Genomic DNA, 27,014 nt, shown 5'->3' on the forward strand with positions numbered 1-27,014 from the left:
TTATTCTGCTGTCAAAAATTGATCTATATTTTCAAGAACCTCTAGACTTGAAATGCCGTTGCATTCTTTACCATTGTACCAGTTTCCTGCCAAATTCAATTCTGCCTTCAAATTATAGATCTTTCCAAATGCCATCATTAAAGCTTCATAGTTCTTGAGATATAATAAGTATCGCAGTTCTTGAGAACTTACGCTACTCTTCATCTGTAAACTTTTTTTGATTTTGTCTCAGATTATAAACTAATCCTACATCAATCATTCTTTGAATTCTAAAATTATGCCTGATACATTTCTAATCGTAATATTTAGCAGCAGAAATAGCTACTAACAGAATCATGAGCAATGATTCTGGGAAACTTATCTTCGTCTCGACAACCTTGTAGGTTGAGGGAAACAGAAAAAAAGAACGCATCATACACAAAGTAGAGAGTCCGACAGGAGACCTCAGATGGTAACTCCGGCAGCGTAAAGGTAAAATAGAAGGGAAATGTCCCAAGTAAAATTGAGATGAGATTTGAATTCTCTGGGATGTCCACGGAGTTTCAAGCCTTTAACTTTTTTTCTTTTTTTTAATTTAAAACACTGAACAAAAAAATACTAAAACTTTAAACAAATGCAGGGGTATAATGATAGTGGAAAAGGGTAAAAATTAAAAAACATATCAGCTCAAAAGGGAACAGAAACACAATAGAGTGAGATATTTTAAGTTAGTCCATCTGAACAGTGTATTCCAAAATGCCTTTTAGTTTTTTTTTTAACTTTTTAAATTTTATATTATAAGATATATACAAAGCAAAGAAATAAAAAAGCAATAGTTTTCAAAGCACTCTTTAACAAGTGGTTACCAGACAGATCCCAGAGTTTGTCATGGGCTACCATACGATCCTCTCATATTTTTTCTTCTAGCTGCTCCAGAATATAGGAGGCTAGAAGGCTTAAATGTTTTTTTATCATCACAATAGACTTTTTTCCTTCTTTTTTTGTGGAAAATAACATATACCAAAAAAGATATGAAATTTCAAAGCACAGCACCACAATCAGTTGTAGAGCATATTTCAGAGTTTGACATGGGTTACAATTCCACAATTTTAGATTTTTACTTCTAACTGCTCTACAATACTGTAAACTAAAGAGTTATCAATATAATGATTCAGCATTCATATTCATTTGTTCAATCCTGTCTTCTCTGTATAATTCTACCATCATCTTTGATCTTTCCATGCCTCTCTTTAGAGTTGTTTGGACTATGGCAATTCTGAATTTTTCATATTGGAAGGGTCTGTCACTAATATGGGGCAAGGAGATGGAATTGTCTGATGTTCTGGAGAGGCTGGGCTAGGTTTCAGGACTTACCTGGAACAAGGAACCATCTGGAGGTTGTAGGTTTCTGGGAAGTTACTCTAGTGCATGGAACCCTTGTGGAATGTTATATATTGCCCTAGGTGTCCTTTAGGATTGGCTGGAATGGTCCTGGTTGAGGGTTGGCAGGTGATGATAGGTAGCAAGGTCTACCTGAAGCTTGTATAAGAGCAGCCTCCAGAGTAGCACCTCAACTCTATTTGAACTCTCTCTGCCACTGATACTGTATTAGTTACACTTCTTTTCCCTCTTTTGGTCAGGATGGAATTGTTGATCCCATGGTGCCAGGTCTGGATTCATCCCTGGAAATCATCTCCCATGTTGGCAGGGAGACTTTTACCCCTGGATGTCATGTCCCATGTAGTGGGGAGAGCAATGATTTCACTTGCAGAGTTGGGCTTAGAGAGAGTGAAGCCACATCTCAGCAACAAAAGAGGTCCTCCGAAAGTAATGCTTAGGCATGCCTATAGGTAGTCTAAGCTTCTCCGCTACCTACATAAGCTTCACAAGAGTAAGCCTCATGATCGAGGACATGGCCTATTGATTTGGGTGTCTCTAAAGTTTGACACAGTATCAGGAGATTCCCTGATGGTAAGGTTTAATAGTTTCATATTCTTCCTCCCATCCCTCAGGGAACTTTGCCAATACTTTTTGATTTTCTGCTTAATATACTCCAGGATATATCCAGGCATTACAGTAATCTACACAGGATTAAAGGACCTCTTTCTTATTCTGTGCTCCCTGTGTTTCAGTTGTTCAAATGAGCTATACAGATAGGTTGAATTAGATTATGCACTACAGAAAATTTCAGTTCCAGACCAAACAAATCTTTCTTCCATTGGTCTCAAAGAGTATGTGTGGGTCTAAAATGTAGACAGTCTTCCTTACCCCTATATTCTGAATTACTTTAACCTCAACCTGTTTGGCTTCGTTCTTATCTCTAAATATCAGGGTATATATATATATATATATATATATATATATATATATATATATATATATATAACAGCCTGTCAAAATCCAGAAATAATAATCACCACTCTGGACTTAATGTGTCTGCTCTAAAGGTTTACAATCTTTTCCTATAAGTATTTTCTAAAGATAATCATACCATTGTTGTTTTTTTTTGTTTCTGGCTTATTTTGTCTTACCACATGTCTCACGTGTTCATTCACATCATTGCATGCCTCATGACATTGTTTCTTTCTGTAGCAGCACAACCTTCATTCATAAGTATACACCATCGTTCACCAATCTACTCCGTCAGTGCATCCTTCAGCCACCTGCATTCATTGGGCATCATGTATACGGCCCAAAGTCCACAGTCCATCAACATTCTCAATTTTAGATAATTTCATTGTTCCCAAGAGAAAGAAAAGCAATAATTACACACTCACTAAATAGGAAATCTAAGCCTCCTCTTAACTCTTGTCCCTCTCCCCATTATTTGCCTCTGCTGTTGCTGTGATAGTGCTGATGGTTTCCTTTTGAACATAGCTCATATCATGTAATAGCACCTTTCCCCCTGTAGTCTGGACTTAAACATCCTTTATACGAGAATCATATCTTTGAAGTAAACCTTGTGGGAACTAATTCATATTTCTAGTGTTAATCAGTGGGACACATAGGTCTATACAACCCCTTTAAATCTTGTTCGTCTTCAATATGGTAATATTACTTCTCGACCCAATAGAGAATCACCTTCACTCCTATCTATTCCCTTACGTTAGAATTCAACCTCATCAGCTAACGGTTCACCTATCTCTGGCTTCTATGTATCTCTAAGTCCCCTATATTCTGTATTATAAGTCTCTGATAATACGTTTATGGGGGTCATAAAAGTGGAATCAGACATTATTTATCTTTTTATGTCTGGCTAATTTCACTCAGCATTATGTCCTGAAGACTCATCCATCTTGTCATGTACTTCAGGATGTCATTTTTTCTTACTGCTGCATAATATTCCATCGTATGTATATACCACATTTTGTTGATCCACTCGTCTGTTGAGGGGGATTTGGTTTTTTTCTGTCTTTTAGCAATTGTGAATAATGCTGCCAGAAACATTGGTGTGCAAATGTCTATTTGTGTTGTTGCTTTCAGCTCTTTTGGGTATATACCAAATAGTGCTATCGCTGGGTCGTAGGGGAACTGAGGAACTGCCAAACAATTTTCAGTAGTGCTGCTCCATCATACATTCCTACCAGCAGTACGTAAGTGTCCCCATTCTCCACATCCTCTCCAACATTTAGAGTTTCCAGTTTGTTTAATAGCAGCTGTTCTTATGAGTGTGAGGTGTGGTATCTCATTGTAGTCTTGATTTGCATTTCCCTTATAGCCAATAAAAATGAGCGTCTCTTCATGTGCTTTTTGAGCCATCTGTATTTGCTCTTCAGAAAAATGCCAGTTCATATCGTTAGCCCATTTTATACTTGGGTTGTTTGTTCTTTTGTTGTTGAGTTACATGATTTCTTTGTATGTACAGGAAATCAAACCTTTGTCTGATATGTGATTTCCAAATGTGATTTCCATTGATTTGGCTACCTCTTCACCTTTATGACAAAGTCTTTTGAGGTACAGAAGCATTTGATTTTCAGGATTTCCATTTATCTATTTTTACTTTTGTTGCTTGTGCTTTGGGTGTAATGTTTAGGAAGCCACGTCCTACTTTTAGGTCTTGAAGATGTTACTCTACATTTTCTTCTAGAAGCTTCTTGGTGCTAGTTCTCATATTTAGATGCTTGATCCACTTTGAGTTAGTTTTTGTGTAGGCTATAAAGTGGGGGTCCTCTTTCATTCTTTTGGCCATTGATATCCAGTTCTTCCATGCCCAATTATTGAATAGACTATTTTGTCCCAGTTCAGAGGATTTGGGGGCCTTGTTACAAATCAGTTGACCATAGATTTGGAGGTCTGTTTCTACACTCTTGATTCGATTCCATTGGTCAGTGCATCTAACTTTGTGCCAGTACAATGCCGTTTTGACCACTGTGGTTGTTAATAGGTTTTAAAGTCAGGGAGTGTTAATCCTCCCACTTTGTTCTTCTTTTCTGGATGCTTTTAGCTATTTGGGGTCTGTTCCCTCCCAGATGAATTTTGTAATTAGCTTTTCCAAATCTTCAAAGTAGGTTGTTGGAATTTTGATTGGTACTGTGTTGAGTCTGTAGATAAATTTGGGGAGAATTGACATCTGATGTTAGTATAGCTACTCCTGCTTTCTTTCGGTTGCAACTTGCATGGAAAATCTTTTTTACATACTTTCACTTTCAATCTATATGTATCCTTGTGTCTCAGATGAGTCTCTTGTAAGCAGTATATAGCTGGATTGTGTATCTTAATCCATTCTACCAATCTGTTTCTTTTAATTCATAAATTTAGTCTGTTAACATTCAAAGTTATTACTGAAAAGGCATTTCTTGAATCTACCATCTTATCTTTTTTATTTTATTTGTCAGATCTATAATAGTCTTTTCCCTTTTTCTCTTTGTATTCTTTAAATTACCCTCAGTGGTACTTTTCAATTCTGTGCCCTCCTCCAGACCTCCCTCTACTGTCTTTTTTTTTTCAGCTGACAGAATTCCTTTTAGTATTTCTTATAGGGCCAGTCTCTCATTGACAAAAGTTCTTTTAGGATTTCTTTGTCTGTGAAAACTTTAATCTCTCCCTCAGTTTTCAAGGACATTTGGCTGGGTACAGAATTCTTGGCTGGAAGTCTTTCTCTTTCAGGATCTTGATGCCACTGCCTTCTCGCCTCCAGGGTGCTTGTTGAGTAGTCAGAGCTCAGTCTTACTTGGTTTCCCTTGTATGTAGTAGATTGTTTTTCTCTTGCTGCTTTCAGGATTTTTTGCTTCTGTTCAACATTTGACAGACTAATTAGTATGTGTCTTGGGGAAAGCCTGCTTGAATTTTTTCTGTTTGGAGTTTTTTGGGCTTTGTTACTTGTGTATTTTTGTCTTTTATGAGAGATGGAAAGTTTTCCCCCATTATATCCATAACTACTCTTCCTAGCCCTTTACTCCTCTCTTCTCCTTCTGGAACACCAATGATTCTTTTATTTGTGTGCTTTGTTTTGTCTGTCATTTCCCTGAGATCCAAATTCAAATATTTCCATCTTTTTTGCCATTTGCTGTTTTGAGTCTTCAAAGTCAGTTATCCTGTCCTCTGTGTCACTTATTCTTTCTTCTGTCTCTTCAAACTTGGTGTTGTGTGCCTCTAGTGTGTTTTTTGTTTGATCAACAGAGTCTTTAATCTCTGTGATTTCCACTACTTTTCTATTTATGCTTTCAAATTCCTCTTTATGCTATTCTACTGTCCTCTTGATCTCCTTTATGTCATTTACTATCCCACTTATTTTATTAAGTAGCATTGTATGAACATCTTTGATTAGTTGTTCCAACCTCTGTGTCTCCTCTGGTGTTTTAATTTGGTCATTAGGCAGGGCTATATCTGTCTTGTCTGCATTGTGATGTGCCTAGTGATCTGCTGTCTTCGTGGCATGTAAATATCTTAATTGATTTACTTTGGGAGTTGATTTCTTTCAGTAGTCTAAGGCCTTGTGTTTTCAGGATGGTTGTACAGCAGGAAGCAGGGTACTGGGTGAGACACTCAGTGTAGTGATTTGTTTCAGGGCAGGTATAGGCACAAATGGGGAATTTTACATTGATGCTTGTGAATATGGGCACCCAGCGGCCAAGGAGGATGTAGCTATGTGGGTGCACTGGACTGGGGGCGGGGGGGTGTAACCCTGGTGTGCGCTTGTCTAAGGCATGGGGCCCTTTGTGTGCATGCGTAGAGCTGTGGCAGAAGTTCGGTGTTATGTCTTGATGGATTGGGGGCAAATGTGACCCGGCTGCACAGGTCACATTTTCTTAGAGCTGGGAAGCATGGCTGAGGGCCACAGCAAGTGTGGTTCTAGGACCGCTGTAAACTGAGGTTCTGAGAGTTAAATGACGTGATTGGGGGCCTGTGTGCATGCGTGGGTCTAGGAGTGCTGTAAAATGATGCACAGAGCTCAGGGGGATGGGGTGAGGTTGTGCGATACTATGGGCATGGGCACAGGCATAGCCTGGGTATGGAGGTTAGTGCCTGCAGCCTTTATGTGCTGGCAACGGTCTGCCGGGAACAGGGAAGGTGAGGTAGTGCTCAAGAAGGGTGCAGGAGAGGTGGGTTGGACTGTACTTGGGGTGGGGGTATGGGGCAGTACATGAACTGGGAGCTGGTGGGGTATGGGCACCTGGAGTGTGGGGAATTGGAACCAATGATGGGGTTCAGGTGTGTGGGATATGGGGTCAGGCACCGGTCACAGGGCTATGCTGGTGAGGGTAGGGGGCCCAAGGAACGTGGCCTGACTTACTTCCTAGTCCTCGGCTCCCATCCATGCACTCTCATGGGCTCCACACCTTTGCACCAGGCTCCAGCTTTCTGCTTCTCAGTTCCTTGGCCTCTGCAACTAGCCAGCTGCCCTATGCGGTACAGAAGGATCTCCTAGGTCAGCTGTACTCCTGAATCGCCACCTCGGTCACCCACCTGTCCCTTCTCTAACTTTTCTGTGGAGCAGGGCTAATCTCGAGCTACTATATTCAGCCATCTTCTTGGAAATGCCTTTTACTTTTTAACATGGTCATAGATGGGTATTGTTAGGCTCCTAGTAGAAGCAGTCATCCTTTCTGGGAACACTATATGTATTCTAGGTCTGACGTTATTCAAATAAATAATTTTTCAAAGCAATGTCTAGCAAATAGCCAAAAATAACACAATCTCTCTCCCCCAAATCTCATGAGGAATATTAGTAGACACAGAAGGAAGCTAAATTCCATACAAAATTAAGATACAGCAAAAGTAGGTCTGCAACAATTTAATATATAGGAATTATTACATTCAGTAGCTATGCCGACTATGTTTAAACAAGTAAAATACAGGGTTGAAAATATCTCCGGGGAAAACAAATGATGAAAAGTAGCTGCAGCTTTGGGAAAGATCTAAATAGAACTTAACTTTTAGATATTTATTAATTTTTTTTATTTAAAATTGAAATTCAAAGTTTGGTAAATTCTAAAAGTAACATAGTTTCTTATAAAAATAAAAAGCATTAAAAATGGAGTGAAAAGTGTTACAAGTTAAAAGAATCTTCAAAGATGTATTTATATAATACAATGTATAAAGCTTATTTGAGAAATACATTATGACAAAATTGGGTTTATAACACAAATACAAAGTTGATTTCATATTAGAAAATTAGTGTAATTCACTATTAATAGAAAAAAAATACAATCTTAAAATCATCAAATTTGTTTCAAAACAATCTATGATAAAATTCAACAACCATTCATAATAACTCTTAGGAAACCAGTTCCTTTATCTGAGAAAGAGTATCTACAAAAAGCCCTCCACAAATATGTAAAAGTAATGGTTAAATCTTTACATTTCAAATGAGTGTCAAAGCCAGGATGTCCTCCATTGTCACATTACACTGGCAATATCCCAGTAGTACAGTAAGACAAGAAAGTATATAAGGGTTGGGAAGAAAGACAAGGAATTGTCACAATTTACAGATGATCTGATTATTCATTTATAAAATCCTTTAAAACCTTATAGATATAAGTTTATCAAGGTGTTAAGTACAAGATTCATAAACAAAAGTAATCACATTTCTGCATACAACAAACCCAAATGAATTTTTAAAAAACATTCTATTTAAAGTAACAAAAACATCAATTAAAGCATAAAACTTTATGAAAGAAATTAAAGAATAAATAATACAAGGAGAGTTATATCTTGTCTCTGGATTAGGAAAATTGGTTTGTAGGATAGTACTTCTCTCCCAAATTCGTCTATAGATTCAACACAATCCCCCCAAAAAATAATGAAATGCAACAGAAGAGAGATAAACTGAGAGCTGAACTCTTGGGTACAAAGAAGCCAGAAATTGAGGTTCTGGAAAATTCTGGGCTCCCAGAAAATGAAACCCCAGAGAATAGTGCCCCCTCCAATGTAGGATTTAACCAAACATGGAAGCAGTCAGCCATTATAGGACAAATGAGGAAGCAGTCAGCCATTACAGGACAAATGAGGAGTTATCCAGGAAGATTTTGTGAAAGTCCTATTGTCTGATGTTCATCTCTGCATACTACATGGAAAACCAATGGGAATGTTGTGAGATCTGTATAAACGAAACTATTGCCAGTCTGGACTAAAAAGGACAGAAAGAGGAAAATTGAAGGGAAAATAAAAGGCAGAACCATGGAAGCTAAGGTCTGAAACCAAGAAACCTCAGGCCAGGAAAGCAGGCCCACCCATGCACTTGGAAAGGATGAGTTTACCCCAAAGGCAGAGGGCGGGCCTTCTACCGGGATGTTCAGAAAGAGTTTTGGTACCATAGGCCTCAGAGAGGGTAGAACATATAAACCAGGGAGTGGGGGGAGCCTGGCTGCCACCCCATTGTTCTGGAGAGATTGATAGTGAGCTTCAGAGATGGCAGAGATCCCAGGTGCTGCCCCCGATGTTTGGAGAGTATGCTGGTTTGAAAGTATTATTATGTATCCCAGAAAAGCCATTTTTTAAAAATCCTGATTCCATCTTGTAGAGGTAACCGTTTCTCTTAATTCCTATTCAGTACTATAGGTTGGAGATTAGATTGTCACATGGAGATGTGACACACCCCAAAATTGTGGGTATTAACTTTTGATTAGATGGAAATGTGCCTCCACCCATTCCAGGTGCATCTTGATTAGTTTACTAGAATCCTTTAAAAGAGGAATCAACAGAAAGGACAGCCTAGAGAAATGACAGAAGCCTCCGAGTTGACAGAAACTTCACAGCAGAGCTGACAGATGCGGACACATGAAGAACAGAGACATGGATGTTTGAGAGATGTTTGAAGATGCTTGGAGCCCAGCTGACAAAGCCATGAGATGTTAAGCAAGCCAAAACCTGGAGAGCGCCCAGGGAAACCAAGAGATGAAAGCTAGCCCTGGAGAAGTAAAATGAGGGACTTCCAGGAACAGGCTGAAAGCAACAGAGCCCAGGAGCTGGGGACCAACAGATACCAGCCACGTGACTACCCAGCTGACAGAGGTGTTCCTGACAAATTGGGCTTTCTTAAGTGAAGATAACGTTGGTACCTTAATTTGGATACTTTCACTTCCTTGGAACTGTAAACATAACTTATTAAATTCCCCTATTGTAAAAGCTGTTCCAGTTCTGGTATATTGCATTCTGGCAGCTTACAAACCAAAAAAGAGAGAGTAGGGCCAAGTAAAAGGTGGTCCCTCACAGTGAACCCCGGTCTTGCAACCCTCACCCCAGCAGTTGAAGAGAGTAAGGCTGCTGTAGGCCCTTAGAAAGGGTGGAACTGCCATTTCTAAAACTCCAAGGATAAATGACTCTCAGACTTTGACATCTAAAGAAGTTTACCCTGCAGGTTTTAGGAATTATTTGGATCCAGTGATCCCTGCTTTTCTTCCAATATCATCCTATGGAAATGGGAATCTGTATCCTATGACTGTCCCTCCTTTGTATATTGGCAGCAGATAGCTTGTTCTGAGTTTCATAGGTCAACAACCAAAGGCGAATTTTTGCCTTAGGATAGCTCATGCCTGTAGCTAACTTTGATGAGATTTTTTTACTGTTTCTGACTTTATATTTTATTTATATTGTTACTGAACTGGTTTAAGACTTTCTGACATTGTAATGGAATGAATATATTTTGTATATGAAAAGAATGTCTTTTGGGGCTCAAAAGGGTGGGATGTGCTGGCTTGAAGCTGTTGTGTACCCCAGAAAAGCCATGTTCTTTAACCCTGATTCAATATTACTGCGTGGAATCTTTTTTTTTTTATTGATAAATCTTAACATATTAACATTCTTAATATTACAAACATTCCATATATGGTGAACAATCAGTGGCTCATAATATCATCATATAGTTGTGTATTTGTGATCACTATGATCATTTTTTAAGAATATTTGAATCACTCCAGAAAAAGGAATAAAAAAAGAAAAAGCTCATGCATACTATACCCCTTGCCCCTCTGGGTGGAATCTTTTGATTAAGTTGCTTCCATGGAGATATGACCCTCCCAGTTATGGGTGGGAACTTTTGATTAGGCGATTTCCTTGGAGATGTATCTCCACCCATTCAAGGTGAAGTTACTTACTGGAGTCCTTTAAGAGGGAACCATTTTAGAAAAAACTTTAGAACCTACACAGCCAGAGACCTTTGGAGATGCAGAAGAAAAACTCCCCTGGGGAAGCCATTTTGAAACAAAAGGCCAGGAGAAAAAGCTATCAGATGCTGCCATGTGCCTTCCCAGCTAACAGAAACCCAGAACATCATCACCCCTTTCTTGAGTCAGAGTATCTTTCTTTGGATGCCATGGTTTGGACATTGTAATAGCCAAAACTAAACTTGCAACTTAATAAATTCTGTTTTTAAAAGCCGTTCTATTTATGATATATTGCATTCCTACAACTTTAGCAAACCGAGACATATAGATTGATTTTCATGGTTTTATACGTTTCAGTTTTGTCCAAGCCGTTACATTCTTTGATCAATATATGGGTTTCTCAGTTTCACCTATTTTCTCAGAAGCCTGAGAAATATTTAAAGTAGCATCCAGGATAACCAGAATAATTTTGGTATCTTTTAGAGTTAAAATGTTCATCAGTAGTTCTATTATGCCACAGTAGGCAAGGTATGCATCTGTTTCAACAGTTCCACCACTTGTATAATTGGCACAGTCCATACAGCTTCCAAGTCTGGCTTAGAGTGGCTCACTAGTGGGTCTATAAGTAATATTAGCATATTAAAGGTGAACATGATTGAGAGGGGTGGTATATAGGCCCATAAGTCCCACCGATTAACACTACAAATATAAATAAGTTCCTGCATGAACTCCTACTTCACAGGTAGGACTCTTATACAAAGAGCATATGATTTCTGGGTATAGGGGGAAAACTGCTATTGCATCTATGGGCTGTATTTAACAGGAAAACATCAACAGTACAGCAGCAACACCAGGGGTAAATAATAGGGGGAGGAACAAGGGTAAGGTGAAGTTTGGATTTTCCATTTGGTGAAGGTGTGTTGTTTATTGGTTATCTTTATCTTGGAAACAGTAAAATTATCTAAAATTGAGAGTTTTGGTGGACTGTTGACTTTGGACATTATACATGATGCCCAGTGAATGGAGGTGGCTAAAGGATGCACTGACTGAGAAGTAGATTGGTTGAACAATTGTGAATACATGTGTTCTAGTTTGCTAGTTGCTGAATGCAATATACCAGAAACAGAATGGCTTTTAAAGAGGGGAATTTAATAAGTTGCTAGTTTACAGTTCTGAGGCTAAGAAAATGTCCCAATTACAACAAGTCTATAGAAATGTCCGATCAAAGGCATCCAGGTAAAGATACCTTGGTTCAAGAAGGCCGATGATGTTCAGGGTTTCTCTCTCAAGTGAGAAGGCACATGGCAAACGCTGTCAGAGTTTCTCTCTCATCTGGAAAGGCACATGGCGAACATGGCATCTGCTAGCTTCTTCTCCTGGCTTCCTGTTTCATTAAACTCCCCGGGGGACATTTTCCTTCTTCATCTCCAAAGGTCGCTGACTGGTGGATTTTGCTTCTCATGGCTATAACATTCTGCTCTGCTCTCTCTGAATCGCTCTCTTTCTCTAAAATGTTTCCTCTTTTATAGGACTTGAAAAACTAATCAAGACCCACCCAAATGGGTGGAGACACGCTTCTACCTAATCCAGTTTAACAATCACTCTTGATTGAATCACATCTCCAGGGAGATGATCTGATTACAGTTTCAAACATACAGAATTGAATAGGGATTATTCTGCCTTTATGAAATGGGATTTAGATTAAAACATGGCTTTTCTAGGGGACATACATCCTTTCAAACCAGCTTAGTTATTTTTCACAAAAAAAGTAAAGTCGATTGTGATGATAAATGCACAGCTATATGATGATATTTTGAGCCATTGGTTGTATACTTTGGATGATTACATGGTATATGAATATATAAGATATATCAATAAAAAAATTAAAATTAAAAGAAAAATTTGCCTTAGAGAGAACGCCAGTGAGGAATAGGACTAATATTTAATTCACTACTTGCTGTAACTGGTCCTGAGGGCCAACTGTGATGTTTGTCATTCTCCATGCAGCTTCCTTCTGAATATTTTTAGTTTTAGGGTGAGTTATCAGGCTGGTAAAAATGGCAATTGCTCCTACATCTATTACAACCTGAGTCTGTTCATCTGTCCCAGTGATGATATTCCCTATGGCTATTAGCGCAGGAGTCACAATCGTCAATTCAGTAGCTCCTAGAAGCTTCATAAGCTGGAGTCCAGTTCCTTTTTTCACAGCCCTTTATCTCCATTCATTTGGACCATCAGTAAGGTAGGAAATAGCCCAGCAAGTATCTGCTAGTACTGCTAGATTCTTATTTCGACATCATACTGCAGGATTCTTGTTTCAACAGAGGTTTGAATGTGTCAGGTAAGATTACATAAGTAACCACATACTAATGATGACTCATCAGGAACTGCCTGTAGAGCCAACAGAGGGTCATCTGCACCATACTTGATAATTAGATCACCGAAAGCTGAGCCATCACCTGCAGAGTTTCCTAGAGCTTATACAACTTGTTAACTGATGTGAGCATGGGGAGATGCCAACAGAAAAATGAACGCTGGGATAATGTCTCCATCTATGACAGCTTTGATGTGTTTTGACGTTCTTGAAGCAATTTTAGTGGGTGCCCAAGCAGATTCAAACTGAATGGGGCTACAATCAGTTCTGCTCAAGAAGGACACAAATTTTGGAATCAAACCATCCCAAATAATGTTGTCTATGAGGGTCTGTTTGTTTTCTTTTGTTTTATAGCAGTCTGAGTAATATGGAGCTGCTTTCCAAATTGTTGCTATTTATGCCTTTGGCAGTGTCATCAACAGATCAATTTACAATACCCTGAGGTATTGAGGTTTGCCTGCAGTGGAAAAGTAGTATCATTAAGAAAAGAGCTGATATTTCTCCTTTTCAACATCTAGCCATCCTTCTTAGTTTTCTCAGCCCCATGTTAACTTCTGTGCAGCACCTAGTGAATGAGCACTCTCCTTGGTAACATGGTTGTGAGACAAAGGGGAAAAGCTTCAGATCAGGCCAGACTTCCTTGGAACAGGCTCAGACTTCCGCAATAGGCTGTACACAGCTCTCTTCATGCATTCATTTTTGCAAATGAACTGTAAAATCAAGTTGTATCTCCTCCTTGTCCCTGTCCCATCCCCTCCCCCCAAAAAAGTATATTGACATTTCAATTGGAATTGCAATTAATGTGTAAACTATTTAGAGACTAATTAACTTTATTACAAATTTCAAAATTTTAGTTTTTAATCTTATATAAAGGGTCATGCTTTATATATTCCTTGGGGACTTTTCCACTTAAATGTTATATTGCTAATGTCTTTCCATGTTGTTGTTATAGTTCAATTATTTCACCACAGTATGATTTTCACATTGTTTTGATATACCAAACAAAGTTAGAGTTAGAATCAGGGTTGGTATTAGTCAGGGTTCAGTATCTCCTTGAAGGATATTTGATTTGTTTGCCTGATTTTACTATCAGCAACAGTACTGCTATGAACATTCTTAAATATGTCTTCTTTTATACATTTGCAAGAGTTCCAAGTCTTTAGAATGTAGGTAGGAGTGGAATTTCTAGGTCATAGAGTATATAAGTTTTCAAATGTAGCGAGTAATGCCAAACAATTTTTCCACCAGCAATAAGTCCTGAAGGATCTACGTTGTTCCCAATGTTTGATTTTGACAGACTTTTGAAACTTTGTTATGCAGTGAGGACGAGATGTTTGGTTTGCATATCCTGATTACCATAAATTTAGGAAAAGATGTTCAGCATCACTGGAATTCCTTGGTTTATAGTTTTATTGCTTTTTTTGAATGGAATCTTTTTCCCTGATGATTTTTCCAATTTGTAATTGCTGACATATAGAGAAACTCCTAATTTCTATGTGTTTATCTTTATTCCAGCCGTCTTATCAAACTCTTATGTTAATTTTAATTTTTTTTATTGAATCTCTTGGTCCCTCTCCCCCCTCTCCACTTAGGGATACAATCTTATTTTCTGCAAAAATTTTCATTTCATGTCTTACTTTCTGATATCTCTGTCCCTAATAAACTGCTTGCCTCATCTTACTACATTGGCTAGGCCCTCCTACCAGGAACATATAACAAATCCTGTGAATCCACATCCTATTGAAAAGTAGTTGTGATGATGGGTATCTTTATATTGCCCCTCACCTTCATGAAAAGATTTGTGGTGTTTTATATTTGTGTATAATATTACTAATGGTTTCTGGTATATATCTCATGGTAGCTTGGAGTTATGTATACCCCCCTCCTCTCCCCCAAAAAATACATAATCTTAATTCATTCCTTTGAGTGTGACCCATTGTAAATAGGACCTTTCAATGAGGTTACTTTGGTTAAGGTGTGACCCAACTGAATCGGGATGGGTCTTAATCCTATTACTGAAGATTTTACAGGGAATGCCAGAGAGAGAAAGACATAGGGAACAGCCAGAAGCTGAAAAATCAATGAAACTGGAAGAGAAGGGAGAAGCTTGGAAAGTCCATGTGCATTGCCATTCGACAGAAAAGCCAAGGACCTATGATTGTTGTCAGCCAGCCCCAGAACACCAGTCTTCTGGGAAAAATCATTGCTTGATGCATATTGACATTGAATTTTTCCTAGCATCAAACCCATGAGCCAGTAGTTTGTATTGTTTAAGCCAACCCATTGCATGGTATTTGATTTAACAGCCAGGACGCTAGAACAGTTTTTGGTACTAAGAGTGGGATGCTACTTGTTCTAGTTTGCTAGCTGCTGGAATGCAACACACCAGAGACGGATTGGCTTTTAATAAAAGGGGATTTATTTTGTTGGTTCTTCAGAGGAAGGGCAGCTAACTTTCCACTGAGGTTCTTTCTTACGTGGAAGGCACAGGATGGTCTCTGCTGGTCTTCTCTCTAGGCCCCTGGGTTCCAACAACTTTCCCCGGGGTGACTTCTTTCTGCATCTCCAAAGGCCTGGGCTGAGCTGCTAGTGCTGAGATGAGGAATGCCGAGCTGCTTAGGCTGTGCTATGTTGCGTTCTCTCATTTATGCACCAGCCAATTAAGTCAAACGTCACTCATTGCAGCAGACAGGACTCCTAGCTGACTGCAGATGTAATTAGCAACAGATGAGGTTCACGTGCCATTGGCTTATGTCCGCAGCAACAAATCTAGCTATGCTCACCTGGCCAAGTTGACAACTGAATCTAACTAACACATGTCCACCCCTTGTCAACTTGGCAACTTCAAGCATCACCTTAAACAGGTGCAAAAAATTCTCTTCTTGCTGTGGACCTGTGAATCTCAAAACAAGTTGTCTAGTGCCAAGATGCAAAGGAGGATACTCACAGGATACAGATTTTCATTTCCATAGGGAGAAATTGGAAGAAACACGGATGTAAAACCTGCAGGGCAAGTGCCATGGAATTTCAAAGTCTGAAAGTCATTCATCCTTTGGCTTAGAAAGTGGCAGTCCCACCCTTTCCGAGGGCCTATGCAGTGGCCTGCCTCTTTCCAAATCAACCTCAGGGAACATCGAGGAGACCACCTCTAGGCTCCACTCTCTCCAGGCATCAGGGCCACCCCTGGGCTCTCTGCCATTTCTGGGGCACACGCTCAACCCCTCCACATGGTGGCAGCCAGGCTCTCCCAGTCCCCCAAGGAGTGTGCTCTACCTTCTCCAAGCCCTGAGGCTACACAACTCTTCTGCTGCAACAAGATGAGAGGCTCATCCTTACCCTTCAGGGTAAACTCACCCTCTCCATGTATACAGGTGGGTTCACTCTCCTGGTCGAGGTTTCTTGGATTCAGACACGAGCGTCCATGGTTCTCACTCTGTAAACTCCAATCTCTTCCTTTTGTGTCCTCCTTTGTCAAGATTGGCAGTGGTTCCATTTACATCAGCAGTCCCTTCACGTACTCCAGGTCTTCTCCATCATTCTCTTCACAATTCCTCCAAAATCTTCCCATTAGCCATCCAAAACACTGTTCAAACATATCTGGCATTTGCAAACTGCAGCAGCACCCCACTTCTGGTACCAAATCTGTTCTAGTTTGCTAGCTGCTGGAAGGCAACACACCAGACACGGATTGGCTTTTAATAAAAGGGAATTTATTTTGTTGGTTCTTCAGAGGAAAGGCAGCGAACTTTCCACTGAGGTTCTTTCTTACGTGAAAGGCACAAGATGGTCTCTGATGGTCTTCTCTCCAGGCTCCTGGGTTCCAACAACTTTCCCCAGAGTGACTTCTTTCTGCATCTCCAAAGGCCTGGGCTGAGCTGCAGGTGCTGAGATGAGGAATGTCGAGCTGCTTAGGCTGTGCTGCATTGCGTTCTCTCATTTAAGCACCAGCCAATTAAGTCAAACATCACTCATTGCAGCAGACAGGACTCCTAGCTGACTGCAGATGTAATTAGAACAGATGAGGTTCACATACCATTGGCTTATGTCCGCAGCAACAAAACTAGGTATGTGGCCAAGTTGACAACTGAATCTAACTAACACACTACTATTGCACATACCTAGAATGTGGAAGTGGCATTGGAATTGGGTAATGGGTAAGGGCTGGAAGAATTAAGAGGACTCAAAAATGAGTGAGAGCAGGGCAGGCAACAGTGCCTCAGTGGCAGAGTTCTCTCTTGCCATACCAGAGACCTGGGTTTGATTCCCAGTGCCTGCCCATGTTTTAAAAAAAATAAATAAATAATGAGAACGGTAAGGGAAGTTTGTATCATCTTAGAAAATATATAATGTGTCGTGAACAGAATATGGGTAGAAATATGAACATTAAAGGTACTTCTAGCAAGGTCTTAGAAAGAAATGATGAATGTGTTATTGGAAATTGGAAGAAAGGCGATCCTTGTTTTAAAGTGGCAGAGAACTTGGTAAAATTATATTCTGATGTCATGTTGACATTGAAATTTGTAAGTAATGAAATTGGATATTTAGCTGAGGAATTTTCCAAGCTAAGTAAGGAAGGTACAGCCTGGCTTCTCCTTGTAGTTTCTTGAGGTAAAATGTGAGATGAAAGGAATAAGTTGAGAACTGAACTCTGAAGCACAAAGAAACCAGAAACTGATGATTTGGAAAATTCTAGTCCATCCAAGTAGGTGCTCTGAGAGGAGAGCCAGAAGCAACTCTATGGGGGACCTCCCTGAGTTTCTGGACAGCAAGTCCCTGGAGAATAGGACTCCATTGAGGGTTTAACTGAACATGGATCTGGTCAGCCTTTTCAGTGAGAATCAGGATTAGAAATGCAATTATGCAGGAAGAATCTATGGAAGATTCTATTGTCTGATATTTTGGACCCCTATAACTATACAAAAAGCTGATAGTTTTTTTTGGAAATTTATATAAGTGGAACTACTGCCAGCCCTGACTGAAAGGGACAGAGAACAGACAAATTTAAGGAAGGTGATTGTGTTTTATTTCAATCACAGATGATTTCTGGATACATCTAGGTATTGTGTTGTAACTGTCTAAGTTATCGCAAATGAATTGGACATTTTTTAACAGTTGTCTTTATCGTAAAAAAAAAAATGGGTGTGAAACCATTGCTTTTTTTTTTTGCATTGCCGAAACATTTCCATAATACCATATACGTTCTCCATAACTATTAGTACCCATAACCTTTTCTCAGATACCTCCCAAAGCTAAGTTTTCTCTTAAAACCACCAAATATTATATTCTGTCCTCCAAACATATTACATTACTTTATTTTAAAGGTATTCCTAAAAATGATAGCTAGAACTTGACATAGTTTCCACTGTTAAATTTGCAATGGTAATTTGTCATGCACAGTATCAAATGGCCTCATAAAAATGCCTATGGGATCAAATAACCTGTCAAATCCTGGTCAGGCATGGAAAAATATATTCATTGTATTCGTTTGTATATGCATTCAACAGATATTGAACACTTACTATGTGCCAAAATTGAACTAATGTTCAATGCAATTCTTTAGTTAAAAGATAATCTGGTAGCAGTGTCAGAACCATGCAAGTTACTGAATATAAAACCTGTTCAATTTATGTATGTATGTTCTTTAAAATTTAACTCTACCAATTATTAAATGGAATGAAAACAAAAAAAAAGATAATCTGGTAGAAAGCAATGGAACTATCAAAATGATTTGTTGGCAAAAAGAAATAAAACAGGTGTCTTACTGTATGAAACATGAGGATGATTTTTGAACTCTCAGTTTGGTTCCATTGGTCTTCTATGCCTGTCCTTGTGCCAGTACTATGCTATTTTTAAAAAAATATTTATTTTTTATTGATATATATTATATATTCCCATGCCATGTAATCATCATCAAAGTGTACAATCAATGGTTCACAATATCATCATATAGCTGTGCATTTATCATCACAATAGACTTTTTTCTTTTTTGTTAAAATAATTGTGCCAGTTTGAAAGGATGTATATACCCTAGAAAAGCCATGTTTTAATCCTAATCCCATTTTGTAAAGAAAGCCATGTCTTCTAATCCCTATTCAGTACTGTATGCTTGAAACTTTAATTAGCTCATCTCTCTGGAGATGTGACTCAATCAAGAATGGTTGTTAAGCTGGATCAGGTAGAGATATGTCTCTACCCATTCCAGGTGAGTCTTGATTACTTTACTCAAATCCTATAAAAGAGGAAACATTTTGAATAAATGAGAAAGAATCTGAGAAGCAGAGAATGACAAGAGAGAAAGCCGGGAGATTCAGAGAGAGCAGAGAAGAACAACATAGCCATGAGAAGCAGAGAGTCCACCAGATGAAGAAGGAAAACACCTCCTGGGAAGCTTCATGAAACAGGAAGCCAGGAGAGAAAGCTAGCAGATAATGCTATGTTTGCCAAGTACCTTTCCAGAGAGAGAGAAACCCTGAACTTCATCGGCCTTCTTGAACCAAGGTGTCTTTCTCTGGATGCTTTTGATTGGACATTTCTATAGACTGGTTTTAGTTGGAACATTTTCTCAGCCTTAGAACTATAAGCTAGCAATTTATTAAATTCCCCTTTTTAAAAACCATTCTGTTTCTGGTATATTGCATTCTGGCAGCTATCAAACTAGAACAATAATATATATACAAAAAGGCAATACATTTCAAAGCACATTGCAAGAATTAGTTGTAGAACAGATTTTTGCACCATGCTTTTCTGATTACTGTGGCTTTGTAGTAAGTTTTAAAGTCAAAAGTGTTTGTACTGTACCTTCATTTTTCTTTTTCAAGATGACTTTAGCTATTCAGGGTTCCAAACTCTACCATATAAATTTGATGATTGGTTTTTCCATTTCTGTGAAAAAAGTTATTAGAATTTTGAATGAGATTGTATTAAATCTGTAGGTCACTTTGGGGAGGATTGACATCTTAATGACATTGTCTTCCAACCCATGAACATGGAATGCCCTTCTGTTTCTTTAGGTCTTCTTTGATTTCTTTTAGCAATGTTTTGTAGTTCTCTGTGTGTAAATCCTTTACATCCTTGATTAGATTTATTCTTAGATACTTGGTTCTTTTAATTGGTATTGTGAATGGAATTTATTTCTTTATTTCATCTGCTGATTGTTCATTATTTGTGTATATAAATGCTACTGATTTTGGGTGTTAATCTTGTACTCCACCAGTTTGCTTAATTTGTTAGCTCTATGAGCTTTGTCATGAGTTTTCCATGATTTCTGTATATAGAATTATGTCAAATACAAATAGTGACAGTTTCCCTTTTTCCTTTCCAATTTGGATGCCTTTTGTTTATTTTTCTTGGCTAATTGCTCTCCCTAAAACTTCCAGTACAACATTGAATAACAGTGGTGACAGTGTACATCTTTGTCCTGTTTTTTATTTTTAAGGGAAAGCTTTCAGTTTTTCACCATTTGGTAGGATATTAGCTATGGGCTTGTACTATATACCTTTATCATGTTGAGGAAGTTTCCTTCTATTCTTATTCCATAAGGGCAGAAATTTTGCCACTTGTTCATTTCTGTATCCTAGGTGTCGAAACAGTGCTTGACACACAGTAGTCATTCATTAAATATTGTCAAGTGTGTGAATCTCAAAACATAACTATAGCATAGTTATAGCAAAGATCAGAAATGTTAAGTATTTGCAGAGGGGCTGCATGTTTTATATCCTTTATTCAAATAAAAATTGTTTCCTATAGGGCCATGACACTAGAAGAGTAGGAGGAAAGCAATACTTTATTTTTTGTGTATAGTAAAACAATAAAGGCAATTACTAAGTTATTAAAATCAAAATAAAATTTTATTGATCCATTTGTCTGCATATTGTCTATGGATGCTTCCATGCCACAATAGTAGAATTAAATAGTTGTGACAGGAACTGTATGGCCTACAAAGTCTAGAATATTTTTAGTCTGACCTCTATGAAAAGTTTGCTGACTCTTGCCTAAACTGGTCTTTGTGGATATGGAATAATATAGGAGGGAACATTGGCCAAAACAACCTGAAGTTCATATTTCAAATCTAATACTAGCTATGTTACCCTGGGCAAGTTAAGTTTCATGATCTTCAGTTTTCTCATCTGTTCGATGAAGATAATACATCCCTCACAAGGTTGTTGTATAAGATTAGTTGAGTTAATGTGTGTAAAATACTTAGTAAGGTGTCTAGGAAACACTTTATAAGTAGCACACACACATATACATATACACACACACAAGGAAATAGAAATGCTGTCAAATAGAAACTCTTTCAAACACTGAGCATTTTACAGATACTTTCCTTATTTTTAGGCAAATTATAAATAAAATGAAATCAACATATTGAATAAGTAATTATATAAGTAAGGCATCTGATGTAATTCCAAAATGTATGGGATTTGACATTTTTTTTAATTTAGAAGATCAAAGTCAATCATTCCTTCTAACAGTCCTACGTATGGTATTTTGATGCCTTGACTCACATTTTAAGCCAAATAAATGTTCAGCCCACTATAGAATGGTCATATGTTCAGGTGAGTTTCATTACTTTATTTTTAAGAAAAAATTTACATGAAATTACATTAATTCCTGCTACATTCTGATTCTGATTTTGCAGGGAAAAACATGGAGTTATTTTTTATGACAAATTTTCAATCTGGAACTTTTTCTTAGGTACCTCCTTTACTAATTCTGTTTATAGAGGGCAACTAGGACTAAATTGCTTTGATAGTCTCTTTGGCTATACACCCTTTAAAAATTAACCTTGGTTAATTTTTCCTTAACCAAGTTTTGTTTGATTGTTGATTTGCAGACTAAAGGCATAGATCTTTATATCAGATGTATGTAGGATTCTTTGGTACTAATCTATCATTGGTACATAGAATTACAATCCCACTTTCAATAATATGCCCCTTCAACATCAATCATCTAGTATGAGCTAACACTAACTAAAAAAAATTTTTTTTTGATTAATAGGATACAGTTTTTGCCTTCTAAAAAGAAAGGCACAAGGGACAGTGAGGAAACTGCTATTAAACAAATAATTTCAGTAAACTGATAGGAATAATAAAAGTGGAAATATTGATGAGAAATCTTTGAGCTCTGCCTTAAGATCTCAGAGAAGAACTGAATCAGGTGATTGGTTGAATATGGTCAGATAAATATGGTAGAAAGAGAAATATCTCATGAACTGTTTCTGAGTTTCTATGATATGCCAACTACTACACTAGATGCTGGGGATGCACCAATACACAAAACAGCTGAATTTTCCCTGCTCCTATGTGGATTACATTCGGTGGAACATGCAAAGGTATGTAAGTGAGGTAAAATAATAGTAATAGCTGTAATAGTACAGCGTGACTGAAACAAGGGGATTCTGGGATTCCTACCAAGAAAGAAATAGGAGGCAGGTCACCCCAACAAATCTGAACTTGATCTGCTGGGACATTGCCTCCAGTTTGTGAGCTACAAAGTAACTTGTGTGCTATGAAGTTATTATTATCAATCCTTTAGCGGCTAAACAAGCATAGCCTAGGAGTTTAGATAAAATGTCTTTTATACCTATTTACTGCTATTTCTAAATTTTCTATAGTTATTTCAATTAATAAAATATAAATTCATTTAAATGAATTCATATCTTTTGATGTTTTGTATCTTCTTAAATCAAGTGGTACTAAAGCTACAAAATTATCTGTCAAAGATTGTTCCTGATACTTGGAAAGCCTGGTATCTCTGTCAGTGTTGAAATTATTAAAACTTAGAAAACTTCAGTTAACATTTAGTGAGCACCTTCTAACTTCAAGGCACTGCTCCAGCCACCGTGATTACGAAGATCAGTATAAAACAACAACCATGCCCTGAGAGAACTTACAGTCAGAGTGAGCTAGAATCTTGTGAAGAATCATGAGAGCCTGAGTTAAATGTGGAGAAAGGGGAATGGATTCAAGATGTATTAAGGGGGCAGTAATTCTTCAGCAACAAAAATTATCTCATTAAAGGCAGACTTGTATAAAAGGAAAGACTAGATTGGTGGAAACAGTGTTAACATCGTACTAATATGAGGATTAGGGAAAGGGGCTGCCACGGGATCTGTCTTTTTTTTAAGAGTATTGTTTTCTCATAGCAACAAGCCTAATCAGTCTCCAGAGAACAGGGATATTAGTGACTTATGGAAATAACTCTCTGCTTGATTTTTCCCTGTTAATGTATAAGCCCGTGAAATAATCTTAAGCTGTGTAAATATTTACTGTAAATCATATTTTAAAAATCCATTTGTATCTGACTTCTTTACAGTGACAGTATAAATCAGTCAGGACTTTAAGGACAGTCATTTGTTATATTAATGAACCTTCTGCACGACAATTTAACTTAATCTTACTACTTTAAGATTCAGCCTTCTTTCCTACACACACATACACACACACACACACACTTTTCTTTCTCACAAAGAAAGACAGAGCTATTGACTATAGAAGCCCAGAGTTGCCCCCAAGTTCCGACCACTGGCTCGAATACTTATGAAGTGGACTTGTAATATCCTTAATGTTGCTGTTGGCAGTCAGTTACAGATTCCATTATTGTCGATCAATGCAGCCGCCATGCGAGGAGGGGGAGGAATGGAGCAGGAGGAGAAGAAAGGAGGGATGAGAGCTTCCTATTCACAGATTGATCAACCTGCCTTTGCTCACAGGAAATCTTTGTAAAAGGGGCTGGGATGCTGTTGAAATAGCTGAAGCAGGAAGGGGTAGGGGGCTGCAGCTTTCCCGGATGATTGAAAGGAAATTTGAAAACCTTTCTTCTCAGAACAAATCAAAATGCTGAATTTGTTCTTTTGCTTTTGTTTTTGTTTGATGATATGCTTTACTTAACTGATTAGCTATTGTGCTATCTGGTTATCTAAGCTGCTTCCAGTCAGGAACCTGTCTTTTTCTTTTTTTTTTAACATCTTTATTCTTTATTTTCCTATGCTTTCTTCTCTCGTGAAACACAAATCATTATTTGAGTTTTTCCTGGCTTTTTTTTTTTTTCCCAGGGTAAAGCTTAACAACAAGAAGCAGACAAATCTCTTCTATCATCTCTTTTAACCCTCTCTATTTCATTCCTCCTCCCCCGTTATATTAGATTGATGTCACAGAGACAATTCAGAGTAGAGGGAGGATCACATTTTCTTCCATCATAACAGCCTAGCCAGCAATTTAAGTGTTCGACCCCCAAGAATTTAGTCTCTCTTTCCTTCCCCACTTCGTCGTTGAGTAATTGTGCTCTGTATGGAAAAGTTTTCTGGCTGGAGAATGAGTCTCCTTTCCCCCGGTGATGTGGCCGAGTGGTTGGATAGTAGCACCGAAGAAGAGAAGAGCCTTCTGTCATTTCTGGGTACGGTAGGGCTCTGCTTGTTCTTTTAACCCTTTGTTGTCTGAACTTTTCTTACTTTGGGGAATAAGACCACAAATTTTCTTTATCCACATTTGTATTTTTAAAGCAGGGGGGCAGGGGGAAGCTTTAGAGAATATGTTTAAGTGCTTTGTCTTTCAAGTTTTGTGTCTATTAAAATAGTGCCACCAATGCTGGCTCTGAGAAATAAGAATCAGCTTGCTTCTTTGCTTTAACAAAGAGCACTAGCTCCATGCAAGGCTTACCATGTCATCTGGCCAGCTGTTCATGGTATTTAAACAACTCCTACTGGCCAAAATATATTATGGTTTTACTACACCTATCAATACAGTGTTGGTGAGGCTTGTCATTTGGAGTGGGAGTAGGCTTTGTATGCATGAAAAGCCAACATATGAATTGAGAAGCAGCTTTTACATGAGGTGTGAAATATCTGTAATGCTCATATATAAGATTTCTACTGAGTATATAAAATAGAACAGTTGGAATGAATCATTACTTTAACTTCCCATTTATGGATGCTTTCTAGTAGATTTCTAAGTAAAACAATAAATCACAGAGTTGTTGATATAATAAACAAATTCCTAGGAAAGTTAGGTTATAAATCCAATCTTGTTTTAAGTGTACTAGAGGGACTTGGTTATAAAAATCCTACTTCTGATTACTTTCATTAGCTTAATAATAATGTTCAAATTTGCCCTTTTTTACAAATCTGACTTATCTCATAAAATATTTTCCTAAATGTAAGTATCCTTTATTATAAATTAACAAAATTCAGCTGTTCTTCTAATTTAGTTTCATGAATATTCTGTACTACCTGAGAGTAGTCTTCTGCCAACCCAGAAGATAGCTCTACTATTATTAGGGAAATTTACACTATGTTTAGCGTGTTTCTTTTTTGTTTTATTTCATTCAATTCTCTTGTCAATTTTAACATTCTATAAATGTTTTCCTTTTTTTTCATAGTTTATATGTAAAGTGCATTCCAATTGAGTCTTTTCTGATTCTATAAAAAATCGTTTAGATATATTTAAATATTCTACTCTTAATTTATTGTAGCTTCATTTATCTTGAGTGTTTGGATGACTTTAAGAAATATGTGTACCTCTTAAGTCCTCATTTCTCTGAGGTCTCTTTCTACTTGCTCCCTATTCCCCTCCCCCCTGCATGAACCTATACACATAGAGGAACATCAATGAAGAAAAACAAATACGAATGATGTGCCTGAGCAAAGTCAACCCCTTAGACCCTGCTACACCATGGGAAAGAAAGGCAGAGTAATTAAACATCTTTTTCATTGCTTTTGCATGATACTTTTATGAATTCTAATCATCCAGCCTCAAAATTAATTTCTTCTTTTGACCATTACCCCAGTATTTCTAAAAAAATAAAGTTGATCAAATAAATAGGATGAGCAAATAAAAAGCGCTACAGCTTATCCCCTGCCCCACCCCTCTTGCCTCCTGACCCTGCTCCTGCTGTCCTCTTCTGGTGGGGGAAATTAGTAAATTCCTGTTACTCTACAGATGGAGGTAATAAAGACAAATATTGTTAGAATATGCTTAGAAGAAAAATGTGAATTCCCACAGATTATTATGCTGAAGTCAGTTTCCAATTATCCACCTAGTAGAAGGAAACTTGAGCACAAGTAATAGTCAGTGTCATGATTCTGCTCAGAGGCTGTAGCATGAAGTTTAGTTGCTGAGTAAGTAGACAACTATGAATCTATCCCCTGCTCTACTATGGCAGGGCTGAGCCCTGTATGACAACAACTCTTATTTTGGGGATTAAAGCCCTCTTCTGACCATGGGTAGCAAATACTTCCATCTGAGGATCAACAGCAGTTTGCTAAACAACTCCAGTTGAACTAGGAGCAAAACTATCTCAGATATAGCTTATGATAGATAGCTTGAGGATTAAGCAAGACTGTTGTGATGAGTCATTTGCTCATGCTTTTCTTGATGAACATGCTCTTCCCCATGAAGATAACAAGGGGAAATAAGGAAACCAAACCTACTTTATGGTAAATCTAGGATGAGTATAACCAAAAGAGACATCGTGTCAAAGAGTCTGTCAAACTATGTTTTCTATACCTAAGGAATTTTAAGGCAAATTCCCCTCCAGGAGGGGAGATGCAAGAAAAGTACTTTGTGCTGATTAGACTATACTACTTTACTTCTAGACAGTAGTCACCTAACTGCTGTTCAGACCTTCCTGTTAATTTAGTGCATTGCTGGTTTGTTGACGCTTCATAAAATTGTGCCCTGTTTATTCCATTCTTCTATTTAAGAAATCTTCCTTCTATGGCCTCCTCATGACCTATCAGATGAAGTCAAAACTCCTTACTCTGGAACTTATTCTACCCCTTCCACCTGACTTCTCATTATTCCTTCTGAAAACAAAACAAAGCAAAACAAAAACACTCTCCAAAATTGGATAACTTTCTATCTCTTGGACAAATGTTGCGTTTTCCTACCTTTGCATGTGTTATTTCTTCTACTGGCAGTGTTCCTTCATCCAAACTCTGTTTTCCAAAATCTGTTTCAAATTTGATCATATCCTAGGCTAGCATTTGTAATGCATTTATACATAGTTCCTCAATAAGATCTTCATTCACCGCTCCAAACAGAAATAATACTTCTCTTTTCTATAGTAACATATTACATGAACAAATACTATGTTTAAGACACTGTTCTAGATATTGT

General features: G+C 37.9%; 1 protein-coding gene and 1 pseudogene across 8 annotated transcripts in view; one reads left to right on the forward strand and one right to left on the reverse strand.

Annotated features, from left to right (window-relative positions):
* On the reverse strand, positions 1 to 26,866 carry LOC143679006 (importin subunit alpha-1 pseudogene; annotated as a pseudogene).
* The window catches only part of RASAL2 (RAS protein activator like 2), a 562,368-nt gene that overhangs the window by 378,876 nt on the left and 156,478 nt on the right, over positions 1 to 27,014 (forward strand). The window lies entirely within an intron of this gene.

This window comes from Tamandua tetradactyla, chromosome 4 (genome assembly GCF_023851605.1).
Source record: "Tamandua tetradactyla isolate mTamTet1 chromosome 4, mTamTet1.pri, whole genome shotgun sequence".
Lineage (NCBI taxonomy): Eukaryota > Metazoa > Chordata > Mammalia > Pilosa > Myrmecophagidae > Tamandua > Tamandua tetradactyla.